The following is a 14,365-nucleotide window of genomic DNA, read 5'->3' as shown; positions in this document are numbered from 1 at the left end:
GGCCAAAATAGCACTCTTTAAATTGCACCTTCCTAGTTATTCCTCTACACATAAAAGTAATGCATTAACTTCACCAAGAATATGCAAGACCTCTGTGGAGAAAACAAAATTCTAATGAAGGTAATTTAGACTCTTGTTTTGGATACTTAATAACATAAAGATGTCGCTTCTTCCCAAATTAATCAATAAATTCAATGCAATGCCAGCTAGATGTTTTTTGGAACTTAATAAACTTATTACAAAATTTATATAACAAAATAAAGGTCTATGAATAGCTAATCTCACCTTGCAAAAAAATAAAAAATAAAAAGGAAGGAATTGTCCTACCACATGTTAAATATACCATAAAGCCAGAGTGATAAACATGGTGCGGAATAATTGCCACAGGATCCAAGAGAGGCATCAATTGAAAAACAGAAAGGTCAAGGATAGAGCATATCTGGGAACTTAAAGTGTGACAGTAAAGGTGACCCACAGGTTACTGGGGAGAGATGAGAAAACCTCCTTCTTGCGTAGAGAAAAACCTGGGTCTCCACTAACCCCACAGAGAGCGATCTGGGTGGATTAAAGATGTACATAGCGCCCTGGCCGGTTTGGCTCAGCCGTCAGAGCGTCAGCCCAGGGACCGTGGTTGCAGTTTGTCCCCGGTTGGGGTCGTGTGGGTGGCAACCACTCGATGTGTCTCTCTCACATCGATGTTTCTCTCTCTCTCTTTCTCCCTCTCTTCATCTCACTCTACCTGAAGATAAATGCAAAAATATCCTCGGGCGAAGAAAAAACAATAAGCTTTAAAAAAGGCTTACATAGGGAGGCGGGGTCTGGGGAAGGGGCTGCCGGCACCATGTCCGCGGGGAAGGTGGCAAGAAGCCCATGAAGCGGGCGAGGAGATGGCCGAGGAAGACGAGGCATTCCAGCAGAAGCGGAAGGAGGAGCAGGAGAAACCCGAGGAGCTGAAAGCGAACCCTGGCCCAGGTGGAACGAAGGAATCTGGCAAAAAGCGAGCTGCTCCTCGCGCCTGGGGCAACGGCGATCCTTAATCCCCTGCCTCTTAACATCTGGATTCCCTGCCACAGCATCTGCTGCCGCCTAGAGCTGGAATGAAGTGTTGCCTTGGAGCCTGTTGTGCATGGAAGAATACGCTTTTGTAAAAAAAAGATAACGGTAATGATAATGGTTGTGCAGGGGCTTGATGTTCAGCCCTTGTCACTCTGCCACTTCAGCCTTAGCTGTGAGGTCAGAGTGAGCCCAGCCCAGAATCCTGCCCAGGTGTGCTCTTCCGTCTGTGTTCTGTTCGGAATTCTGTACCACCTGGAATGAAACCAACTCATTCGGGAAAAAAAAGACTTAAATAGGAAAATCAAAACGATCCCTGTGCTCAATGGACAAGAGGCACAGGACTTTTTAAGAATGACAAGTGATATGTACAGAGTCAGGGTATGCAAATGAGCATGTGACAGGCACAAGTGAAGTGGCCCGTTTGTCTTTCTGCTGTCATCAGAAACATGCCGTGTGGGCGTCTAAATAAATCCAGGAAGCCGTGGATCAGGCCGAGGTAGGTACCCCTGGGGATTCCAAGACGGATGGGATCCATCCCACCTGCACCCCTATTTCCTTGCCAAGTGGGGAGAAGCCTTTTCTTTGGTTTCTTAGGAGGCGCCCCTGAGTGTTAGCACCGTTCTGCCTGTTACGAATTAACTGAAATAGGGCAAGTCTCTGATTACCTGACCTCCAGTTTGCTTGTCTGTAAAATGGGGAAACAACCCTGTAATCTTCATATGTTTGCGGTGAGGATGAAAGTATATCACGGGATACTTAAATTACACAACACAATAATAATAGCAGCAGATATAAAACCCTTTCTGCCCACAGAGACCGCAGACCATGTCCCTATCACCTTTACCCCCCAAGTCCATCACTCCGTAAACTGACCTCTGCTAATCCTTCTTACATTCGAGCAAGTGATGCTGGGATCAGAGCCTTGACCTGAAGGAGGAACCTGTTAGCCCTGGACTACTGCCTCCCGGTGGAACGGAGGAGTTGGGGAGCGGGGATCCTTCTAGGAGGGAGCTGTCCACTGCTCTCTGCCCCAGCCCCCTTCTCCCAAAACACTCGCAGTGAGAGAGAGAGAGAGAGAGAGAGAGAGAGAGAGAGAGAGAGAGAGAGAGAACAAGAACAATGAAAGAGAAAGTACCTTGTTGTGGGAAAGCAGTTTGAAATGCTAACGGAAGATTTTTGTGGGTCCTGGTAGTTCCTACTAATCTTCTCGCCTCTGGGCTACTCCTTCATTGCTTCAGAGAAGGTGCGATGCAACAGAAGGCAGAGGATGAAGGCTGCTTGCCTTTGTGGTTGCCAAGCTTCGAGCCTCCGTCGGGAGAGGAAGAGATGCTGGGCCTTGCTCGGAGTTGCCTAGGAACCGGCAGACCTGCGCGTCCACGGGCCGCAGGTGGGCTTAGCTCTTGCAGGATGCTGCTGTCAGCCGAGGTGGGCTAGCGTGGAAGACTTGGCACACGGGAGAGAGCATGAAAGAGCTCACTGATAAGCGACCACAGTGATGGCATGTTGAAATGATAGTATGTGGGGTACACTGAGGTAAATAAAATATATTCCTAAAATCAGTTTCACTGACTTCCTTTCCTCCTCCTCCTTCTTTTTAGGGGAATGGGTAAGCTGAGGTTTATTCATCCAGTGGAATAACATGAGTGATAGCAGATTGCCTTCTTTGTTTTATAGAAGAAGAGTCAAGGGTCAGAGTGGTCCCATGAAATGACAGTGCCATTCAAATAGTCTTGTCTCTAGGACTTCTGGATCTCAGGGCTGCATAAAATCCTTTATTTTGAAACAATTTCAAACCTATAGAAAAATTGTGAAAACAGTACAGAGAATTCCCATATAGTCTTTATTTAGAGCCATCTAATTTTTTAATTTATTTTTTATTTTTTTATCCTCACCCGAGGACATTTTTCCATTTTTTGTTCAGCTAGAGTGGGAGGGAGAGAGAGGAAGAGAGAGAGAGAGAGAAACATCGACATGAAAGGGACACATCGAGTGGCTGCCACCCACACAACCCAACCGGGGCCAGGGACAAACTGTAACCGAGGTACGTGCCCTTAGCGGGAACTGAACCCGGGTCTCTCTGGACCGCAGGCCGACGCTCTAACCGCTGAGCCAAACTGGCCAGGGCTAGAGTCCCCTAATTTAAAAAAAATTTTTCCCACCTTTGTTTTGTTATTCTGTATATATACAAATTTTTTCTGAAGCATCTGTGAATGGGTTGCTTGCATGATCTCTCCTGGAGTAAGCCTGGTCCCCTAGGGGCCGTGCCTCCTGGGGCATGTCCTGTTGTTTGATGGAGTCCTCACTCAGTTGTGTGTGTTGTCTTTATTTCACAAGCTAGATTCCCCTTCAAAACACAACACTATGCCGGGCACAGAGGGCCACCATGACAATTGTTTGCAGGATTAAATGATGTTAGGTTGATCATCAGTATATTCACAACTGGTCCAAGGAAGTGGAAGTTATTTCTGTATTAGCCCAAGTCCTTTAGAAAAAAGACCCAGGGCTGACTTAGCCAGGGTTTAGAAGATGACCTCAAGATTGTGTCTTTAAACTTGACACCCCAGCAAGTCTACTGTTCAGGTAGACCCCTTGGTAGGGTTCAATCTTGGAGCAAGGGATCGGACAACCATGTATCTCCACCTTGTGGCCACGTCTGGAATCACACATCCCGGACCCCACGTGGTCTTGAGCCAGCTGGTTAGACAACACAGAGGGAGTTTTGTTTCTTCCAGGTCAAGGCCACTGATAAAGGGGAGGCCTGAAATAGAAGAAAGGACTTGAAAACTCCTCCTCAGCTTTGCAACACCCAAACCCACCCACCCCTTGGGTGTCACTGTGCAAAAACAAAAACAAAAAAAACCCTCATTTTCTTTCCAACCTTGAGTCCCCTTATTTCACACCCAACTCTCTCTTCCCAATTTCTGGATTTCCCCACCTTGACTTCAAAATGTCAAAGGAAAGCCCAGTCTCCCCGCCTGTGGTTGGCGGAACAGATTCGGGGCGCACAGGACAGGCCCTGACGCTCACGTCTGCCTTGCGGGCTGCAGGGGCCGGGCTGTCACGGAGGCCATCTGCGTCTGTCTCCTCCTCCATGACCCGCGGTGGCCCAGGGGCCCTTCGGCACTTTCTCTCTTGCCAGGCTCAGAAGCAAACTCTTATTTTCTGGAAACCATGTTTAGATGTTTTGTTAATATTTATCAACCTATTACTAGAGGAAAACCACGCATGAAACTTCTTGGAGGTCCAGTCCCGTCAGAAGCAAGCTCTCGGGGAGGTTCTCAGCACCCCAGCCCGTGCCCCCCACGCTGTCGGGTTGCCTGTGATACTTTCCAACCATCCCGTCGTCTGCGTCTTTTTTGTCAACTCTCTGATTTATCTCTCCTTCCAGATCCTTTGCATTTGACTCTTGGGCCTCGCCCCTCTGCCCTAGATGCTACAGATCTGGGCCACCCGTGGCAAATGGACCCACGACACACTTCTGACACCCACGTCCAGGGCAGACGTTGGGGGAGCAGAACTGGTCACTCCACCCGTGAGCCCAACAGCACGTGTTGGTGACTGCAGAGTGAGGAGGTGGCTGAGAGGACCCCAGCTGCCTCGTGCAGGCTGGAATAGCCAGTGTCTCACAGGAAGGTGCAGACCCACAACCATTTAGTAACCGGAGCACGACGCCCACGTCCGCTGGGGGCTGGGGGCTGGGGGCCGACGGACGCCCTAGGGAGGCGAGTGCACGGGAGGGTCCTGGGTTACAGCAGGGAGCTCTGACTGACAAGGCATGTGACCATCCGGCACTCCACGAATGGGTTCAAGATCAAAGTCACCTGCAGGATGTCAGCTGGCCAAACGGCGCTTCACTCCCACGGGAGCAGACTGTCCTCAGTGTGGGACTGCTGCGAGCCTTGCCGTCAGCGAGCGGTCAGACCTGTCTTAACCCTGCCAGATCATCAACCTCTCGAGCTGTCAGCTCATCGAAAGGATGTGGTAGGGTCAGGAGGCTCCGGATCAGCTGGGGATGAGAGAGGGGACACGTCTGAGCTCGAGCGGGACTCTGTGACTTTCCTCTTGGTGAGGCAGATGGCTTCTTACTCGCTTATCTACTCGAATGCAGCCAGCCGTGAGCGTGGAGGGAAAGGCTTTGGAGGGAGAGAACAGGGGTCCAGGCAGCAGTTAGGATTCTCCCCAAATCCTGGGGGGGGGGGCAAGAGCCCAGAATCTTCTAACCCCAGAACTCTTGGTTTTGCCTGGACCCCAGGGCAATGCCACCACAGTGCTCATTCACGGAGCACAGCACAGTCCATATGCCCATGGGACAAAGTTCTCCTCCAGGGGGCGCTCCCTGGAGGCCTGGCCTGGAAGGTGCGCAAATGGCAGGACTTCCTGCCTTCCTGGGGCTCTGGCTTCCGGAGCAGCACCTGCTCCCACGCTGGTCATTGCAGCATCTCTGTTCCTGGGGACAGAGCTTTGGGAGGTTGACGTCAGAAGAAAGCACTCTTTACCTGCAGATGTCTGAGGTGACAAGCCCTCCAAGTTCAAATGCTCTCTTAGAAGCAGCACAGCCTGGTTCATGATTAGAGAGACCCGGACCCGCTGCACAGGTGTCAGGAAACAGGTTTCCTGTCCCAACTCAGAGTCTTGGAAAGTCGGGGCTGGAAGGGACTGAGGAGGTCATGCATCATGCATTTCACAGATGGGAAAACTGAGACCCAGGGACGTGAAGGGAGGCGGCCAAGTCCACGCACAGGGCGGGATTCTGAACCAGCTCTGAATACACGAGTGCCCTTCCTTGAGCTGCACCCCTTCGCTGAAGGGAGCTCCAGCCTGGCCCTGCCCACCATCCAGGGCTGCTGCAGATGGCAGGAGGAGGGATGTTGTGAAAGCAGGTATCACAAGTTATGAAATGTTACTGTCAAATGTGATGCAAGTTCCCTTCTCTCCCCTGGCCGTCTGCCCACAGTGCGGTTGATTTGCTGACCTCCCTCCCGTGAGCTGCTCTCCTCTGCTGACTTTTAGGTTCAGCGCTGCAACTGGATGAAGTCAAGTGGGGGTGATGCTGAGGAGGAAGCACGGGAGAATGTGCATGAGCAGCATGATGCTCGGATGTACCTGTCCCCTCCGGTGGGCCATGGGACCCTGGTTTCGTCTGGCTGGACCAACCCCCCAAGTGCTTGGGGGGTTGATGGAGTCAGATGATGCAGAGGCATCATGAAGAGGCCTCTTCCTGGGGCATCACTTTGGAGAAGTCATCACTTTGGTCCTCATCCTTGCAAATCGAGAACCTGACAAACAGGGATGCCTGGGTGGGGAGGTGGGGGTGCTCCTTTCCGGGGACCGGGATGCCTGTGACCCACATCCAGACAGGTTCGGTGCTTCTCTCATTTTCTGACTTCAGCTCCCTGGGAGGTTGTCTGAGGTGGCTCAGGAGCCTGGGCGAGAGCTGGTGTTCCTGCCCTGGTGGCATCTCCTTCCGCAGCCAGGCTGGCCTCCAGTCCACCTAACGCCCACCTTGCCTCTCTGCTTTGTGTTCTGCCACCAAATAGTCTGCTGTCGGCATCACGTTCTTTGTTCAGAACAGAGTTTCTCAATCTCGGCACTACTCAATTTTCTAAAAGTGATTTTTAAAAAGGACAGAATTGACATACTATAAAATTTGCCCTTTTATTTATTTATTTATCATTATTCTAAAATTTATTTTTGTTACAGATGTTTCTCCTTTTTCCCCCATGGACACCCTCCTCCCATCCACCCCCTGCCCTGCCCCCAGCATTGTTGTCCATGCCCATTGTTCATGCATACATGCATACGAGTTCTGTGGTTTATCGCTTCCCCCACCACCTCTTCTGAGGTTTGTCAGTCTGTACTCTACTTCTGTGACTCTGGGTCTATTTTGTTCCAGTTTGTTTTGTTCATTATATTCCACAAATAAGTGAGATCGTGTGATATTTGTCTTTCTCTGTTTGGCTTGTTTCGCTTAGCATAATGCTCTCCAAGTCTCTCCATGTCGTCTCAAAGGATAAGAGATCTTTCTTTCTTATAGCTGCATAGTACTCCATTGTGTACATGTACCACAGCTTTTTTTATCCATTCATCTAAAAATTTGCCCTTTTACAACATACAATTCAGTGATTCTTGGAACATTCACAAAGTTGTGCAACCACCACCAATATTAAATTTTAGAATATTTTTATTATTTCAAAAAGAAACTCTGGACTTCCGGTCCAGGTGGGTAGGTAAACGTGGTATCACCTCCTCCCACAACCACATCAAAGGTACAACCAAACTACAGAACAACCATCATTTGAAATGACCTGAAATCAAGCTGAATGGAAGTCCTACAACTACAAAATTAAAGAAGCAGCCACATTAAGACTGCAATCAAGACTCAATTACAACAGAAGGGCATAAAGTCCACATGAGGGGTGCACCTCGAGGGCCCAGCTGGGAGACCAGTGAGGCTGTGCCACTGGACCCCACAGGACACCTACTACAATAGGCTACCCTACGAAGCCCAGGAGACATAGCAACTCTACCTAATACATAGAAAAAAACACAAGGAGGCAGCCAAAATGAGGAGACAAGGAATCAGGTCCCAAATAAAAGAACAGAACAAAACTCCAGGAAAAGAACTAAGCAAAATGGAGATAAGCAACCTAACAGATGCAGAGTTCAAAACACTGCTTATAAGGATGCTCAATGAACTTAGTGAGAACTTCAATGAATTTAGTGAGGACCTCAAGAGCATAAAAAAGGACCAGTCAGAAATGAATGAGGCGCTAACTGAAATAAACAATAATTTACAGAGATTCAATAGTAGAGTAGGTAAAGCCAAGAAGCAAACCATCGATTTGGAATATAAGGAAGCATAAAACACCCAATCAGAATAGCAAAAAGAAAAAATAATCCCCCCAAATGGGGATAGTGTAAGGAGCCTCTGGGACAACTTCAAGCGTGCCAACATTCGCATCATGGAGGTGCCAGAAGAAAAAGAGAGAGAACAAGAAATTGAAAACCTCTTTGAAACAATAATTACAGAAAACTTCCCTAACTTGGTGAAGGAAATAGACATACAAGTCCAGAAAACACAGAGAGTCCTAAACAAGATGACCCCCAAGAGGCCCACACCAAGACACATGATCATCAAAATGCAAAAGTTTTAAGACAAGACCCCGAATAGCCACAGCAATCTTGAAAAAGAAGAACAAAGTTGGTGGGATCACATTACCAGATATCAGGTTATACTACAAAGCGACTGTAACCAAAACAGCCTGGTACTGGCACAAGAACAGGCATATAGACCAGTGGAACAGAACTGAAAACCCAGAAATGGACCCAAGGCAATACGCTCAATTAATATTTGACAAAGGTGGCAAGAGCATACAGTGGAGTAAAGACAGCCTCTTTAATAAATGGTGTTGGGAAAATTGGACAGCTACATGCAAAAAAATGAAACTCGACCATCAACTTACACCATACACAAAAATAAACTCAAAATGGATAAAAGACTTAAATGTGACCCGTGAATCCATAAAAATTCTAGAAGAAAATGTAGGCAACAAAATTTCGGACATCATACGAGCAGAATTTTCACTGATACATCACCTAAGGCAACAGAAATAAAGGAGAAAATGAACACATGGGACTACATCAAACTAAAAAGCTTCTGCACAGCAAAAGAAACGATCATCAAAATGGAAAGGCAACCCACTGTATGGGAGAACATCATTGCCAGGATGTATCAGATAAGGGGTTAATTTCCAATATATACAGAGAGCTCACACAACTCCACAAAGGAAGACAAAGAACCCAATTAAAAATGGGCAGAGGAGCTGAATAGACACCTCTCCAAACAGGACATACAAATGGCCAAGAGACATATGAAGAAATGCTCAACATCACTAATCATCCGAGAGATGCAAATTAAAACAACAATGAGGTATCACCTCACACCTGTCAGAATGGCCGCCATCAACAATCATCAAACAACAAGTGTTGGCGAGGGTGTGGAGAAAAGGGAACTCTAATACACTGCTGGTGGGAATGCAGACTGGTGCAGGCCGCTATGGAAAACAATATGGTGCTACCTCAAAAAATTAAAAATTGAACTTCCATTTGACCCAGTGATCCCACTGCTGGGAATATACCCTAAGAAGCCTGAAACACCAATCAGGAAGAATATATGTACCCCCCATGTTCATAGCAGCACTATTTACAATAGCTAAGATCTGGAAACAGCCCAAGTGTCCACCAGTAGACGAATGGATCAAAAAGCTGTGGTACATATACACAATGGAGTACTATGCAGCGGTAAGAAAGAAAGATCTTTATCCTTGAGACGACATGGAGGGACCTGGAAAGTATTATCCTAAGTGAAAGAAGCCAAGCAGAAAAAGACAAATACCACATGATCTCACTTATATACGGAATATAATGAACATAACAGTCTGAGGAATACAGTAGACCCAGACACATGGAAGTAGGGCACAGACTGACATCCCTCAGAAGAGGGGATGGGGGGTGGGGGGGTGGGAAGAGATAAACCACAGAACTTATATGCATGTATGCATGACCAATGGACATGGACAACTAAGCCGGGGAACGGGTGGAGGGGGTGGGGTGGGGGGTGCCAATGGGGTAAAAAGGTAAAATATCTGTAACAAAAAAATAAATAAAAATTCATAAAAAAAAAAAAAAAAAAAAGTTTTAAGACAAGGAGATAATCTTAAAAGCAGCAAAAGAAAAGCAATCAGTTGCCTAAAAGGGAGCTCCCATAAGACTGTCAGCCGATTTCTCAAAAGACACTTTGCAAGCTAGAAGGGAATGGCAAGAAATATTCAGAGTGATAAAAAGCAAGGACCTACAACCAAGATTACTCTATCCTGCAAAGCTATCATTTAGAATTGATGGACATATAAAGAAAGAAAAAGCTAAAGGGCAAGAAAAAGCTAAAGGAGTTCATCACCACGAAATTAGCATTATATGAAATGTTGAAGGGTCTTCTTTTTTTTTTTTTGCATTTATCTTCAGATAGAGCAGGAGGGAGAGAGGAGGAAGAGAGAGAGAGAGAAACATTGACGTGAGAAAGGCACATCAAGTGGTTGCCACCCACACAACCCCAACCGAGGCTGGGGACAACCTGCAACAGAGGTACGTGCCCTTAACAGGAACCAAACCCGGGACTCTCTGGTCTGCAGAACAACACTCTAACCGCTAAGCCAAACTGGCCAGGGCTGAAGGGTCTTCTTGAAGAAAAAGAAGATAAAAAATATGAACAAACAAAATGGCAGTAAATACATATCTATCGACAATTGAATGTACAAACAAAATGAACAAGCAGAATAGAAACATTCTCATAGATACAGAGAACATTTTGTTGGTTGCCAGATGGGAGGGGGCCTGGGGGAATGGGTGAAAAAGGTGAAGGGATTAAAGAAATACAAATTGGTTGTTAGACTGACAAATCTCAACGGGAAGGGGGTGGGGAATAAACCAAAGAACTTATATGCATATATGCATAACCAATGGACACAGACAACATTGTGGGGAAAGGCAGGAGAGGGGCGGGAGCAGGGAGGAAGGGGTCAATAGGGGAAAAAGGAGGAACATCTGTAATACATTCAACAATAAAAATAAGTTTTATAAAAACCTCTGTCCCCATTGGCAGTCATTCCTCATATCCCCCTTTCCCTCCCCAGCCCCTGGCAACCACCAATCTACTCTCTGTCTCCAGGGACTGACCTATTCTGGACACTTTGTACAAATGGGATCATACAACAGGTGGCCATTGTCCAATCTCTTTCACTTAGCATAATGTTTTCAAGGTTGGTGCATGTTGTAGCCTGTGTCCGTACTTTGTTCCTTTTTAGGGCTGAATAATATTCCACTGTAGGGATACATCATGTTTTGCTTATCCGTTTATTAATTGATGGACATTTGAATTGTTTCCATCTTTTGACTATTGTGAAGAATGTTGTTATGAACATTCATGTACCAATTTTCACGTGGACATATAATATTTTCATTTCTCTCGAATATAGCCCTACAAGCATAATTGCTGGATCAGATGGTAACATTTTGGGTAATTGACATTTCGAGATCATTCTTTGTTGTGGAGAACTGTCCTGCGCTCTGTAGGTTGTTTAGCAGAATCTGTGACCTCTACTTCATAGATGCCAGTAGATACCACTCCAAAACAAGCACCAACTGTGACCATCAAAATAGTTTCAATTGTTGCCAGATGCCCCCTGTGTGACAAAAATCACCCCTGGTTAAGAACCTCTGGTTTAGAGGATTTCTTTGTGAGTGTGTGTTTTTTTTAAGGTAAAGTCAAGTCATGACATTGGTCGTTTGGGTCTGGAAAACATCCATGTGCATTTCTAAACTTTAATTCACATTAGCTTCTTGCAGAGTGAGGAGCCCCCTCTCATACTCACAGCCCCCCATTATCTGTCATTTCCTCATTCTCGTATTTAACATTCTCTTGGGAAACTGCCTACCAAGTACCAGATGCTTTCTGTGCACAGGGGTAGGGAAGTAAACAAGATAAGCAAGTTCTTTCTTCACAGCTTTCCTCTTCCTCCTGCTCGTCACCACCACACACGCACAGAGGACTCCGGAAATTTTAAATGAAGTCTGTTAGAAGCCGTTAAGCCTAGACTCTCACTATGCGCAGGCCATTTGGAGGACAGGAGCAGGGAATCACGGAGAAGGTCACAGCAGCAGAAGGACCGGAATCCACACGTCCCGATCCCGCCATCGTGTCTGCTCCCATTGTTCAGGATTGGCTCTGTCCGTCCTCATATGGCCAGTCCTAGGTTTTCTCCCGGTGCCTTATGAACCCAGCCTTATCCAATGATACAAGTCCAAGGTTGTGTTTATTTTTATTTTAGTCTAAAAATGTTTATTTTTAAGTCTGAAGGACTCAAGAGAGTCACCCAGGAGAGGGGAGACTAGGAAGCCCTTAGGGCACCCATCTGGTTTTATTTGAAGAATCCCTTGGTCTTCTTAGTATGACAATGGATGACCCCACCTGTTCTCTAGCCTCCTGTCACCCCTCCTGACACCCTGAGAGACGTTTCCTGTCACCCCTCCTGACACCGTGAGAAATGCTTCCTGAGAGATGCTTCCTGTCACCCCTCCTGACACCCTGAGAGATGCTTCCTGTCACCCCTCCTGACACCTTGAGAGATGCTTCCTGTCACCCCTCCTGACACCCTGAGAGACGCTTCCCTCCTTCATCCTCCCAGCTCTTTCCTGTCTTTGTGATCTCCCTCTGTCTGCAAGATGCCAACTGTCCTTCCCAGGTGGAATGTTACACCCTCCGTGAAGCCTTTGCTGGGCATCCTGGAACAAGGTGGCTGTCACCTGTTGACAACCCCCTCTATAGTATCTGGTGCCTTAGCCTGTGCAGCCCTTGTGGTGGGGGGATGGTTTGTGGATGTGAGCCCTTTGCGTACAGGAGTGCAATTTCGTTCATTCTTGTGTCCCCGGTGCCCAGCTCAGTGCCCAGTACCGGAAGACATTGGTATGTGTGTGTGTAGGGGTGAGTTATTGTGTCACCGGATTTCCCTCAACACCTCTCCCCTTGGGAACAAGACAGGCCCCTTCATCCCATCCCTTAGCTCCAGGAGGCTGAGGAGCAGGGTTGGGGACAGCCTCTGAGTCCCCTCTCTCCAGCTCCTGCCTCTGCTGATGCATAGAATGTGGAATTAATTTTGAGCAGTACATTTGATTTCGCCCAATACACTCCAAATAGTGCCTCAGTGATATTGGAGATGGTTTACATTCGTTTTTCCATAGTAATTCTTTAACACCTCGTGTGTGTCTGACACCTCCCACGCACCTCGATGCAGACCAGCCACATGTCAAGGGCCCCAGGGCCACGTGTGGCCTGTGGCTGCCACGCTGGTCTGGATGCTGGTTACTGGGCTTTCAAATCCCCAGCCCAGACCTCCTCGGCGTCTCTCCTTCTTCTGCCTTCTCCTCACTCCCAACTGTTGTGGGAGACTGTTTGCATGGCATCCATTTTGCTAAAATCTGCTCTGCCATCTCCTGTGCCAAGGCAGGATACCTCTGTATACAATGTTTCTGCATTCCTTTAAGTAACCATTTACTCAGCCAGTTATGCTCTGTTTATCTTTTGTTCCACCCGGGATATTTACGTGATATTTACCTGAAATTGCTTCCGGGTGGTTACCACAAACTTATCGCTTGGCAACAAATGTTCTTGTTTTTCTGCTTCTTGCCCTATATATACAGTGATACCTCGGTTCTCGAACATAATTCGTTCCAGGAGGACGGTCGAGAACCAAATTGTTCGAGAACCGAAGCAATGAAACCCAATAGGAAATAATGGAAACTGGATTAATTCGTTCCAAGCCCCAGAAAATGCCTATTTACTGGCCTAATTTGTATATAATATGTAGAAAAACATAAGTCTCAACAAGAAATAAAAGTGTACAGTATGTCTAAGGGTTAAATTCAGTGTAAAGCGTGACTCTCCACAAAGCGTGACTCTCTCTCTGCACTCACACTGATGCCGCAAGCAAGGCGCGCTGGGCCGAATGAACGCCATTCGGCTCAACTCGGCTCATCTCGGAAGTTCGAGTTCCAAATATTTGTTCGGATTCCGAGACAAAAGTTTCTCGAATCTCCTGGTCGAATACCGATTTGGTCGAAAGTCAAGGCGTTCGAGAACCAAGGTATCACTGTACTGTGGATTTCCCCAGAATAAACGAGACTTGATCAGAGCCCTGTCTTGTCTCCATTTCTCGTGTCTCTTGTCCCTCCTCATCCTCACTCCCCCTCTAGAGTCCTCGTTGCTCGACCTGCGGGACGGGTCAAACTGTGTCTCACCCTCGAGGATTAGAAGAGGCATCGGTGACAGAAATGTTGAAGGAAGAAAGAGTGACAGAGAATTTCAGGGCTGGTTTGGAAGAGTGGTGGTAACCCGCCCGTGAGCTTTATCTTGGTAACAGAACACGCAGATTGCACGCAAATTCTCGTGGAAAAAAACGACAGAACCTGGCAATTCTCCACCTGGCTGTCCCATTCCTGATTTTCCAAGGTTCTCATTTTTGGTCAAGTCTTCAAGGTGAAGAGTCTGCCCATCTTTCCTGTTTGATGATTAGGAGACGTGAGCATCGAATTTTCCCCCTTCCCGTCTTGGCTCTATGAGGATCACCTTAATCGGTGTTCAGCTGATCTCTGGAACATTGGCGGCATCTGATGGGTAGCAGAGACACGACCAGTTCTGGGGAAGAATCTGTGGCTCCGAGATGGAGAGAGGCTTGTCAGTTTCCTGTTATCCTGGCAA

The sequence above is a fragment of the Molossus molossus genome, unplaced genomic scaffold (genome assembly GCF_014108415.1).
Source record: "Molossus molossus isolate mMolMol1 unplaced genomic scaffold, mMolMol1.p scaffold_m16_p_19, whole genome shotgun sequence".
Taxonomy (NCBI): Eukaryota; Metazoa; Chordata; class Mammalia; order Chiroptera; family Molossidae; genus Molossus; species Molossus molossus.
Note: the sequence above shows the minus strand (reverse complement) of the source record.